The sequence below is a fragment of the Sciurus carolinensis genome, chromosome 8 (genome assembly GCF_902686445.1).
Source record: "Sciurus carolinensis chromosome 8, mSciCar1.2, whole genome shotgun sequence".
Lineage (NCBI taxonomy): Eukaryota > Metazoa > Chordata > Mammalia > Rodentia > Sciuridae > Sciurus > Sciurus carolinensis.
Window position 1 is genome coordinate 50,118,669 of NC_062220.1, and position 10,831 is coordinate 50,129,499.

A 10,831-nucleotide genomic window follows, 5' to 3' on the forward strand; every position below is an offset into this window, starting at 1 on the left:
GAAAGCCCTTCTTCAAGCCCCAGCCCTACACCTCCCTGACTTAACCAAACTATTCTACCTGTTTGTCTCTGAGAAAAGTGGGTTCACCCTGGGGGTCTTAGGACACATGTTTGGTCCCACTTTTGAACCAATAGCATACCTGTCAAAGAGGTTAGACCCCACTATAAGGGGCTGGGCGCCATGTCTTAGAGTATTAGCTGCAGCATTTGTCTTAATTCAGGAATCAAAGAAACTCTCTTTTGGGGCTCCCACTGAAGTGCTCTCACCTCATCATCTGTCTAAGCTTCTTACTTATAAAGGTCTGCAAATGCTACCACCCTGTTGGGTGTTAGCCTTAGTCCTTATCGAGGACTCTTCCATTTCCTTTAAAACATCCAGCCACCCTCTTATCCCTACCTTCCAACAAACATGCTTCTGCAACCCATAGCTGCCTTGAGACCCTGGAGGAGTTACTTCCCTGCCCCTCTAACGTCCAGGAAGGGGATCTATGCAAACTTACTTTCATATGATTCACTGATGGAAGCTCTTTTCTCCATAAAGGGATCCAACGAGCTGGATATGCCATTGCCTCTCTTAAAAAGGTAATAGAGTCAGGACCACTACCCAACAACACCACCAACCAACAGGCGGAACTAATTGCCCTTACCCGCGCATTCACCCTCGCAAAGGGACAATCCCTCACAGTCTACACCAACTCCAAATATGCTTTTCACATTATCCTTTCTCATGCTGCTATCTGGAAAGAGAGAGGCCTTCTTACTACAAAAGGAAACTCCATCACCAACTCTAGGTACATTCTAAAACTCCTTGAGGTTGTTCGCCTCCCAGCAACTATAATCCTTGTACATTGCAGAGCTCATCAAACATATCAATCATTCATCTCTTCAGGTAATAACAAGGCAAATGAGGAGGCTAAAAGGGCTGCCCTCTCGTCCATGCCAGCCCCTATTATGGCTCTCCATGATCCTTTGCCTCCACCACCCCCCAACAGGGAAATACTTTACTATCTCCATCGTCTGTTTCACCCCAACCTTTCTTCACTCTTACAATTTGTTAAAACTCATCTGCAACTGTCCTCCTCTGATATCTCATTTCTGAAGGAACTCTCCTCCTCATGTGAAGTCTGCCTGCGAACAAATCCTACAGCTGTCAGGCCCCCCATTTTTCCAACTCACCAAGCCCGTGGCACCATTCCAGGGGTAGACTGGCAACTTGATTTCACTCACATGCCCACAGTAAGAAAATCTAAATACCTATTGGTTATGATAGACACCTTCTCGGGATGGATTGAAGCCATCCCCACCTCCAACAAAAGGGCAATATCTGTCTCTACCTTCATCCTTCATGAAATCATTCCTCGCTTTGGAGTGCCTACTTCCTTCCAGTCAGATAATGGACCTGAATTCATTTCCCAAGCCACCCAACAACTAGCCAAGGCTCTCAGGGTCCCTTGGCATTTCCACATTCCCTTTCACCCAAAGTCATCAGGCAAAGTAGAAAGAGCAAACCGAACTCTTAAAAATGTTTTAACCAAGCTCTCTTTAGAACTTCACCTCGACTGGGTTAAACTCCTGCCCCTTGCTCTTCTGCGTCTTCGTTCACTCCCCAAAGAAACCAACTAATATTTCCCCTTTTGAGTTAATGTACAGTCGTCCCATCCTGCCCCCTGGGATAGTGCTCCTTCCTTCCCTTCTTCCTTCTCAAATATCCATTCCTCTCCTAAATCACATTCAAGCATTTCTATGGGGCTATGCTGACTCCACTCTACCTAAACCTTTATCTGGCCTCCTTACCCAACCTCTTCAAATAGGAGACCAAGTTCTTATTTCTCCTCCTCAGGAAGCTACAATCCCTCTATCTCCCAAGTGGCAGGGACCCCATACAGTGATTCTGGCCATGCCAACAGCTGTCAAGGTACAAGATCTACCAGGATGGCTGCAAATTTCTTGGGTTAAGCTCTATTCTCAGTCCACTAACCCTTCTCCAGCTCCTAATCCACAGGCTTCTTCCAACCGATACTCAGCCACTCCTGTGGGACCCCTTCATCTCAGACTGAAGATCATAAAGCCCCCCACCCTTTCTCCCATTCCAGAAATTGGGAGTCAGACGACTGAAACATCAGACAACCACGCCCAGCCATGAGGACTGGATTCCTGTTTGTAATTTTCCTAACCACTGAATTTTTTTCCAATAGAATGCCAGCTGAAAAGGGGAGCCCCCTGTCTTTTACCCCCATGTCAACTAATCAGCTTGTATTACAGAAAATATCAGGATCTTACAAAAATTGGAGCCCAGCTACAGGTGTGCCCCCAGAGGAACTATCAAGTCCCCAACTCTTCCTGCCACAATGATATCTCTCCCCTGAATCAGCTCTACATCCACACTCAGCAGGAAGTAATTACAGAAGACTGACCTTCATCCATGTACCCAAAAAATATTTTTTTATAAAAAAGGAAATGGGGGAATGTAATGTATAAAGTCACCCGCCTCTCCCGTTACAGGAATTTCCGGCCTCCCCACCACTTGTCAAACTGCGCTCTGCCTGCCTCTCCCGTTACAGGAATTTCCGGCCTCCCCACCACCTGTCAATCTGTGCTCTGCCCGCCTCTTGTGTTACAGGAGTTTCCAGCTTACCCCGCCGCCATTTTCCTCCTTCCCACGTTACGTCCTAACATGCTATTGGTTCATCAGTCAGCTTGCAAGAATTCTCCTCCACTATTGGTTCCTTCCAGCCCGCGAGATTCCAATATCTGGGAGAAGCCACGCGCCATCTTTCTCTTTTGCCCCTTCTTTTTGCCCTGAGTGGATGCGCTGATCATTCGCATAAATAAAGTCTCTTGTGTGAGATCTCGTGTCTGCGGAGCGTTTTTTTCTGGGAGCTATCGGCGAGCCACAACTGAGCCAGCGAGCGGCAGCTGCCTTATGTCTCGGGAGCGTGCAGCGATGGCTACTGCAGCGGCTGCCCAAGTTGAGCTGCATTTCTGCCCCTTACAACTCTTAACTTTGTGTCTATTAAGTTTTATTCTTTAGAACAATTAGTCTTAAAAATTGGGGTTTATACAATTATGGTTAAACAACTGTTAGAGTATTGTACTATGTTACAGAGTCTAAATTTTTCTTTAAAAACTAAATTCGGTAAGATAAAAGTGCCAAGGTAATTGTGAAATGGTCACTCTTTGTATATTAAATGTGTTCATATTTCCCAGGTATACAAGTTTTTAAAGCAGGGAATTTATCAAGCTGCTATTCTCCAGATTAAACTTGTCTGTAATGGTAATTTTAAACTTAAAGAGTAAATTTTATTGGGGATTTATTTCTATCATTTAATGTTTTATTATAGGACCTGTTATCAATAGGGTGTATGTAAAATTTTTACTTTTTACACTGAGATAAAATTTTAAATGTAAATGTATTTCTAAAAGTTAGAGCCTGATTTGTTTAAAGGTTAATATTGTGAAACATGAAAACATTTTGCCACTTTGCCATACAAAAGGGAAGTTAAAAACTCTCTCAGCCTTTCTTTAATTCATGTTTTAGATATAATGTTAAATTGTTAAAGTTCATATAGACCGAGGAATCAATATATATAAACTTAAAATGATATTTAAGAAAGAAGCAAATATAAGCATCAGAATCAGAACACATCACTTAAGATTTGTAAAGAGTCGCGCCTTACCTGAGATAAGGCTCTGCCTCCCACCTTACTGCATGTTGGAGTGACTCCAAAATAAGCCAGACTCCAGCTTCTTTAAAGTTATATTCAAAAGATTGGTTTTTGTTGTAAAATTACTGTGATCTCAAACAGGGGATATAATGTATAGCTCAGACAAAATTTAAGATAGCTATTATACAAGCCAAATATATTTTTACTCTTGCTAATTTCATTTTTTTTTTTTGCTAGTAAACAACCTAGTCTTTTATTTGCTCAAGGCCAGCTGTTGTAGGCACAGAGACTCCAGACTTCAAAACAGACATAGGGAGGAGGGGCAAACCACTCTGTCTACCAAGTGCTGCCTGCCTCCACCTTGCTTTCTGCAGGAGGTGGAAAGGGACATAGACTTTACATCTTCACCATCGAATATCTCCTCGGCTTTCAGATATTATGAATATTCAGTTATTGTAGAGAAGGAAACTGAGGCACACTCAACCCCCCAGGCCTCTTGGCCAATTGGAGGTTGGGCTACTTCCTCTCCTCCACCCCCAGAAGAATGAACTATAGGCAGCCTGGTGAGGGTCTCAGGAGCCCATCTGGTGGCCTGTGTGTGTGGGGGAGGCCAGCCAGGGTCAAGGGCTGGGGGTGGGGGGAGCAGGAGGAGGGGTGTGGCTGGGAGAGCAGCTGCTGGGTGAGCGGGAGGGAGCAGCATTGAATAGGGGACCCCAGCTGGGGTTCCATAATGATATCAGTGGGGGACAGACAGAGCCCTCTGCTCTCCAGATGGGTAAACTGAGGCAGAGACTCCTCCAGTCTTTGGGAAGGGAGGGGTCTCCCATCAGTTATTCAGGTCCATTCATCTCCACAAATGTGGCCCATGAGCTGGAGTGCCTCCTCGGGGCGGTCACTCAGTGCTCAGACTGAGACAGGAGTGGAAGACAGCTGGGTCACCTGGCCACACAGCCCCCCTCTGCTCCTGACACACCAGAGGGGCACCCTCCCCCACCTCAGCTGGGAAGGAGCCTTGGGCTCAGGAGCCTGCCTGCCTGCTTTCCCCTGCTCACGTGCCTGAGAAAGGCTCATTTTTAGCACCTGGCCTCTTTTCCCTGCCTGGAGGGAGCTTGGGGGATAGAGCAGGGAAGAAGGCAGCCACAGGGGACAGGGAGACCTGGAAGCTGGGTCCAAGGGCATGTTTGTCTGTTCCATTCTCCCCCGCAAGGGTGTCGAGGAAGAGAGGGACCCTGAGCCTCCATGCAGCGTGGAGATGAAGAGGACGCTGTCCTGGTCCTGCAGCTGGTAGTCCAGCTCACCCAGCAATTCGCAGTCGGCATCGTTAATCAGCACCAGAATTCCTGGTCGCACACTGTCTCCCTGGATGAACAGCTCTGGCCGCTCTTTTAGCAAATTCTTCTTGATCCAGATGAGGAGGTTCCGGATGTCCCAGGGCTCCTCCTGCCCAGGCAAGGTGACTTGATGTTTTTTTACACCATCAAAAAGGAGCTCTGCACCACCTCCGAATTCCACCTCCACTCGCTAATTTCATTTTGTAAAACTGTTACCTGTTAATGTTTTGCAGAAGTAGATGCTTTAAGAACACACAACCTAGGTAAATTGTGATAAGCCATCACCTATAGAACAGATAGTGGTAACTTCCAGTACTAATACAGACTCCAATTAAATAAAAGGGTAAATAACTGTAAAGTTAGAGACATTGAAGTTAAAGCCCAGTACTCTACTTTATGACTGGTGAGACTGGCTTGCTTGATGGTTAAGATCAAACTTAGAGACTGAGATTAAATACAGAGGCCAAGAAAAAAACCAGTATCTTGCCCTCAAAGTCAGATTGAACCCAGGGAACAAGAGGACTTCTCTAAGGAGCTTTGCAACTCTTAGGTGGGTCACACAACCTTCTGATCAAGGAGATTGATGAGGCCACTAGAGGATGAAAAGTCAATCAGTGCACCTCCTGCAGAGGAGGGTCATGGAAAAAGGGAGACACCTCTAATGCTTCCAAGGGAAGCCACCTCATTGAGGAGACCCTGCCTAACCAAGGGCACCATGGAGCTAAGAAGCTGCTCTTAAGTTCTCTACGAGTGACCCCTGTGGGAACTCAGCTGACTCTTTAACAAGACAGGAACAGGTCAATTTGACCAGCTTGATCTTAGACACCTAGTAAAATAGTTAAAACCAAAATACAGCCATTCTTGGGTATTTAAATGAAACAATAGTTAAATGTAACTTAAGATGTACACTTGTGTTAGCCCACTATAGAATAAAGACTGGAAGCTACAAAAGAGAGATTCTTAAGCAAATGTGCCTGTTAACTATCAAGAGAAACTGCCAGTCAGAAATTTTTAGTCAGTTTACACAGGTAGGCTTAATTCTATGTTTGCTGCTAGTATGATTATCTAGCCCTAAGTAACAGAAGTATAGACATCTCTACTAAACACAGGCTATACCAATAAAGGAATATTTTATAAAAACCAGATGACATTAAGTAGCTTAACTATATTTTCTGGGGACATCAATGACATTGAGAGTTAAGTGTTGTGTTTACATTCCTGATAACCTGGACAATGTTAAAGTCCCCAAATAAAGACCTTGTCTTCTCCAGGCTTTGTTAGGCCAGGTTATGGGAACAATTTCTCAGTTCTTCCACCTCCTGGTGAGAGATTGACTTCTGTCATCTTTGCAATATTCACTGGCATGTTCCAGATGCTGCAACATTTACTTTGTACTAATCTCATTTCAGTACTCATGTCTTTTTGTTCTTCTATCATAGAGGCACCCACACCCAGATGCCTTTCCAACCTGCTCTTCCCCAACCAGACCTATACCTTGGACCCCTTGATTGACCCAATTTTTAAAAGGGAACGCCAAACTGCTTGCCCCTTGCTGTGCCCTTCCAGCTTCAAAGCAGCCAGAATTGTTGGCACCCTTTTCCTTATAGCAGTAAGGAGTTCCTAAAGCAAAAAGGGGGAATGAAGCCAGAATTAAGGACAGGCAGTTAGTGTAGAAATAGGGGATTGGGTCAAATTGAGGAAATAAAGTCATGAAAGCCATCTGCCTCTGGAAGTTGGAGACTGCCCCTGGAAGAATGGAATGTTAAGGATCTCTGGAGCTCATTGATTACCAAATTTACCTGCCCTTATCAAGAACTGCAAGCAAGGAGATGCTAATTAATGTCCCCTTGGCCCTTCCCCTACCCATGGCCTCTCACTTTAAGCAAAACCAGGCCTAGTCACATAGGCAGGAAGCGGGGTGGGGGGGTGAGAGAGAACTGGAGAACAAAAGAGACCTTAACCTATAAAAGATGTAGGGTGCACTCACTTCTGGGGATATTAGAATTCAGCCATGGCCCCCTTCTTCCTCCCGGGAAAGTCTTAATTATTACTTTTAAATAAAACCTGCTTAATATGCTTGCCTTGGTGTGCTTCTCTAGTGTTCAATCTTAAACATTAGAGGGAGCAGAACTCGTCACTGGTCAACGGCAGTATCAATGCCCTTCGCGTCAATTTTTTGCTGGAACCACTATTCTTTCTTTTAGTTCCTTACGGGTCTCAATGAAGGTACACTGAAATGTAAATGGAGAAGCCTGCAAACTTACTAGGAGACCACTCAGACCCAAAGGAAAAAAAGGGGTGGAGGGAGAAAAAAAATTTTTTTTCTGAAGTTAGTAAAAGATGTTTTAATTGTGCTTTTTGCTGGATGAATCTTCTGCTTTTTAGGGATGATTTTATTTTTTTAATTGTAAACAAATGGGGTACACTTGTTTCTCTGGTTGTACATGAAGTAGAGGCATACCATTTGTGTAATCATACATTTACATAGGGTAATGATGTTTGATTCATTCTGTTATTTTTCCTTCCCCCCACCCCTCCCACCCCTCTTTTCCCTCTATAAAGTCCCTCCTTCCTCCATTCATGCAGTGTGAAGCAGTGTGAAGATTCCTTAGAAAACTTGGAATGGAACCACCATTTGACCCATGGAAAGCAGTGGAGATTCCTTAGAAAACTTGAAGTGGAACCACCATTTGACCCAGCTATCCCACTCCTTGGCCTACCCCAAAGGACTTAAAATTCAGCATACTACAGTGATACAGCCACATCAATGTTCATAGTTGCTTAATTCACAATAGCCAGATTGTGGAACCAAACTAGATGCCCTTCAATTGATGAATAGATAAAGAAACTGTGGTATATATATATACAATGGAATATTACTCAGCCATAAAGAATAAAATTATGGCATTTGTAGGCAAACGGATGAAGTTGGAGAATATCATGCTAAATGAGATAAACTAATCCCCAAAAACCAAAGGATGAATGATCTCGCTGATAAGAAGATGATGATAGGGATGATTTTAAAGGTGAATAACAATCATCAGGACAAAAACTGGCAACCCGAGTGATTTTGAAGTTTTTCTTTTTATATCTTAAATGCTTAGACAAATTAAATCAATGTTTAATGCATGTCTGTTCATTGTTATGCAGCTATACTTACATTATAAGAATTTCCTTTTTTTGAGTGATCCATAAATGTGTGCACACAATGACTATTTACATGATTTCAAAATGTACTTACATTTAAAGGAGCATGCTCGAATATTAAAATTAAAATGGATCCATATAATTTTAATTCATGTGAATTAATGAGGTTTAATATATATTGGGTAAACAACTAAAAATAAAAGACTTCTTTATAGTTACTAACTCACATTTTTTTCAGGTGGTCAAGTAAATAGTAAAATTGCTAAATTCTATAATATTTAAGATCTAGATCTCTTATTTCTAATTTTTTTAAACAGGAAAGAAATTGTTAATGTTATTTACCTTTGTTTGATATCTTGACTTTTGCAGTTACAAATAAATTAATTTGAGGTAAATAAAATTAATTATTGAAGCTTTTATTACAAGAGATAATTAATTTACAAGGATGGAATGCTGAAAGATTGTCGATTGGAACATCATCTACTAATATGTAAACATCAGATACTCTTAACTAAAATATATTTAAACATTAGTCATATTTGTAATTTAGTTAATATAAAGATGGTCTAAAATTCCTTTATTCTCTATGTTCTCACTGAGAATCAAGACACTAGCAGTTAAACTATCAGGTGTGATATATAAGTGCTGAAAATTTTTTTTTCACCTGATAAAATAGAAGGCATGTTGAATAACTTAAAATTTGTGCAAAATAATTTTCAAAAGATTTACATGTAATTAAATTGGCTATATATATAATTAAATTGGCTATATATAATTAACAATCAGCTAAGGTTATTAAAAGTTTTTATTCTTTAAATTCTACTGTTTCTATCATAAAACCTATTTCCAAATATAATTGAACCTTCTAACTAAAAGAAGAAAAAGAAAATACTTAAAACATTAATTTCTCATTTTAATAAAATAATTCCTCATGCCTGTTGAATTTCTATTATTATTTTAAAAAAAGGCTAATTTCAAAGACATTATGGTTTCTACAATTTGGTTAAGCAATAGTTGTTATTTTAAAATACTACTGCATTCCAAATTTCAAATTTCTCTTTAAAAACCAAATTTGATTAATATAAAAACATCAATGACTGTATTTTAATTAACCAAGGTAATTAGTACTATGTTAATTATATCCTTGTTTTCCAAATAAAGAAATCTTTAAACTATTAGATTTATAGGGACATGTTATTAAGCTGATACTCCCCAAACTAAAGCTTTTTCAATAATGGTCTCTTGCAAACTTATATATTAATAACAAATTAATTAAGAAATTATATTTAATATTTTTAAATTAAATAAATGTTACACACTTTTTGTATTACTCTCTACACTAAGAAGTAAACTTAGCTATATTTTTAGAGGACATTCAGGAGATACTGCCTTATTTAAAGTCTAACGATATGGAATAAGGAAGTATTGTGACACCCTCCCCAAAGAGGGGATGGAAGCATTTGACTTGTCGGTTTCATGTTTCAGATGTGATATTAGATTATGCTTTCTTAATTTATATTAATCCAAAGAATTATATATGGAGGTTTTATAAAATAATATTCTCATAAAGAGGCTACAGATGGTTTCAAGATTAAGGTAACTTCCCCAGATTTTGTCAAGAGACCTACTTAAGAAAAATTAAGTATACATAAAAAAATTTTTTTTTGAGGTTCTAACAACTATTATTAACATTTATTAACTCTTCTAAACGGCTTCCCATACATAAGTTCAGATCGATGACATAAATTCTAAGATTTTTAACTAAATTATGAAATTGCTATCAATTTAGACAGATGCTATCAATTTTAATACAATATCTTAAGTTAATTTAGAATAATAAGGCCATTACCTATAAAATACACATGTCATAAAACTAATTTTTGTTGTCGTACTGACTGTATTTTATAGCTTTGTAACTCAGTCCACTATTAAGAGACAAAATCAAATCCTATATTTGGTGGAAACTGGGCCTTCGTTTCTGGTAATGCCCTTTTCAACTTAACAAAATTGACTTTAACAATAGGTAACTTTTATTAATCTTCCTGGCCAAAAAGAAATATTGTCACTTCTTATGATTTAAATATTTGTACAATGCTAGGTGATTGTCTACAATTTAAGGTTAATAATGCTCAGTTCATAGCAATCTTTTTCTACAACTTAAAAAAAAAATAAAAAGGGGGAAAGATTTCTATGTAAACTCACTTAATTTCTAAAAATTGATATTAGGAATTTCACCACTGTTGAGTGACACATGGAACAATGAAATATACCAGATTTTACAATAAGGAGATCTTAAAATCTCTAACCAAAATATTTATATGCTAGCTCTATTGAGCTCTCAGCTAAGTGAAATATATGGGAAATCTGTTGGGCCCATTTCTCAGATCCGCCTTTAATACATTCAATGATGTGGACTGGAGAATCAATCCCAATATTTGTTGATGATATTCATATGATGGAAGGTTTTACAGATACATTACACCCATCCATGTGATTGAATTTGACTATACTGGCCCTTGGAACTTAGGATTATATGTATGTTCAAATGGTATTAGAATGGGGCTTTCTCATATAAGGCCAGTCATTTCTATGAAATACCCACCAATATCTTACTGAATTAATTGTTCTGCAATAGAATCCAACAAACTGATATTACACTAGAAGGATGAATAATTCACATTTATATTCT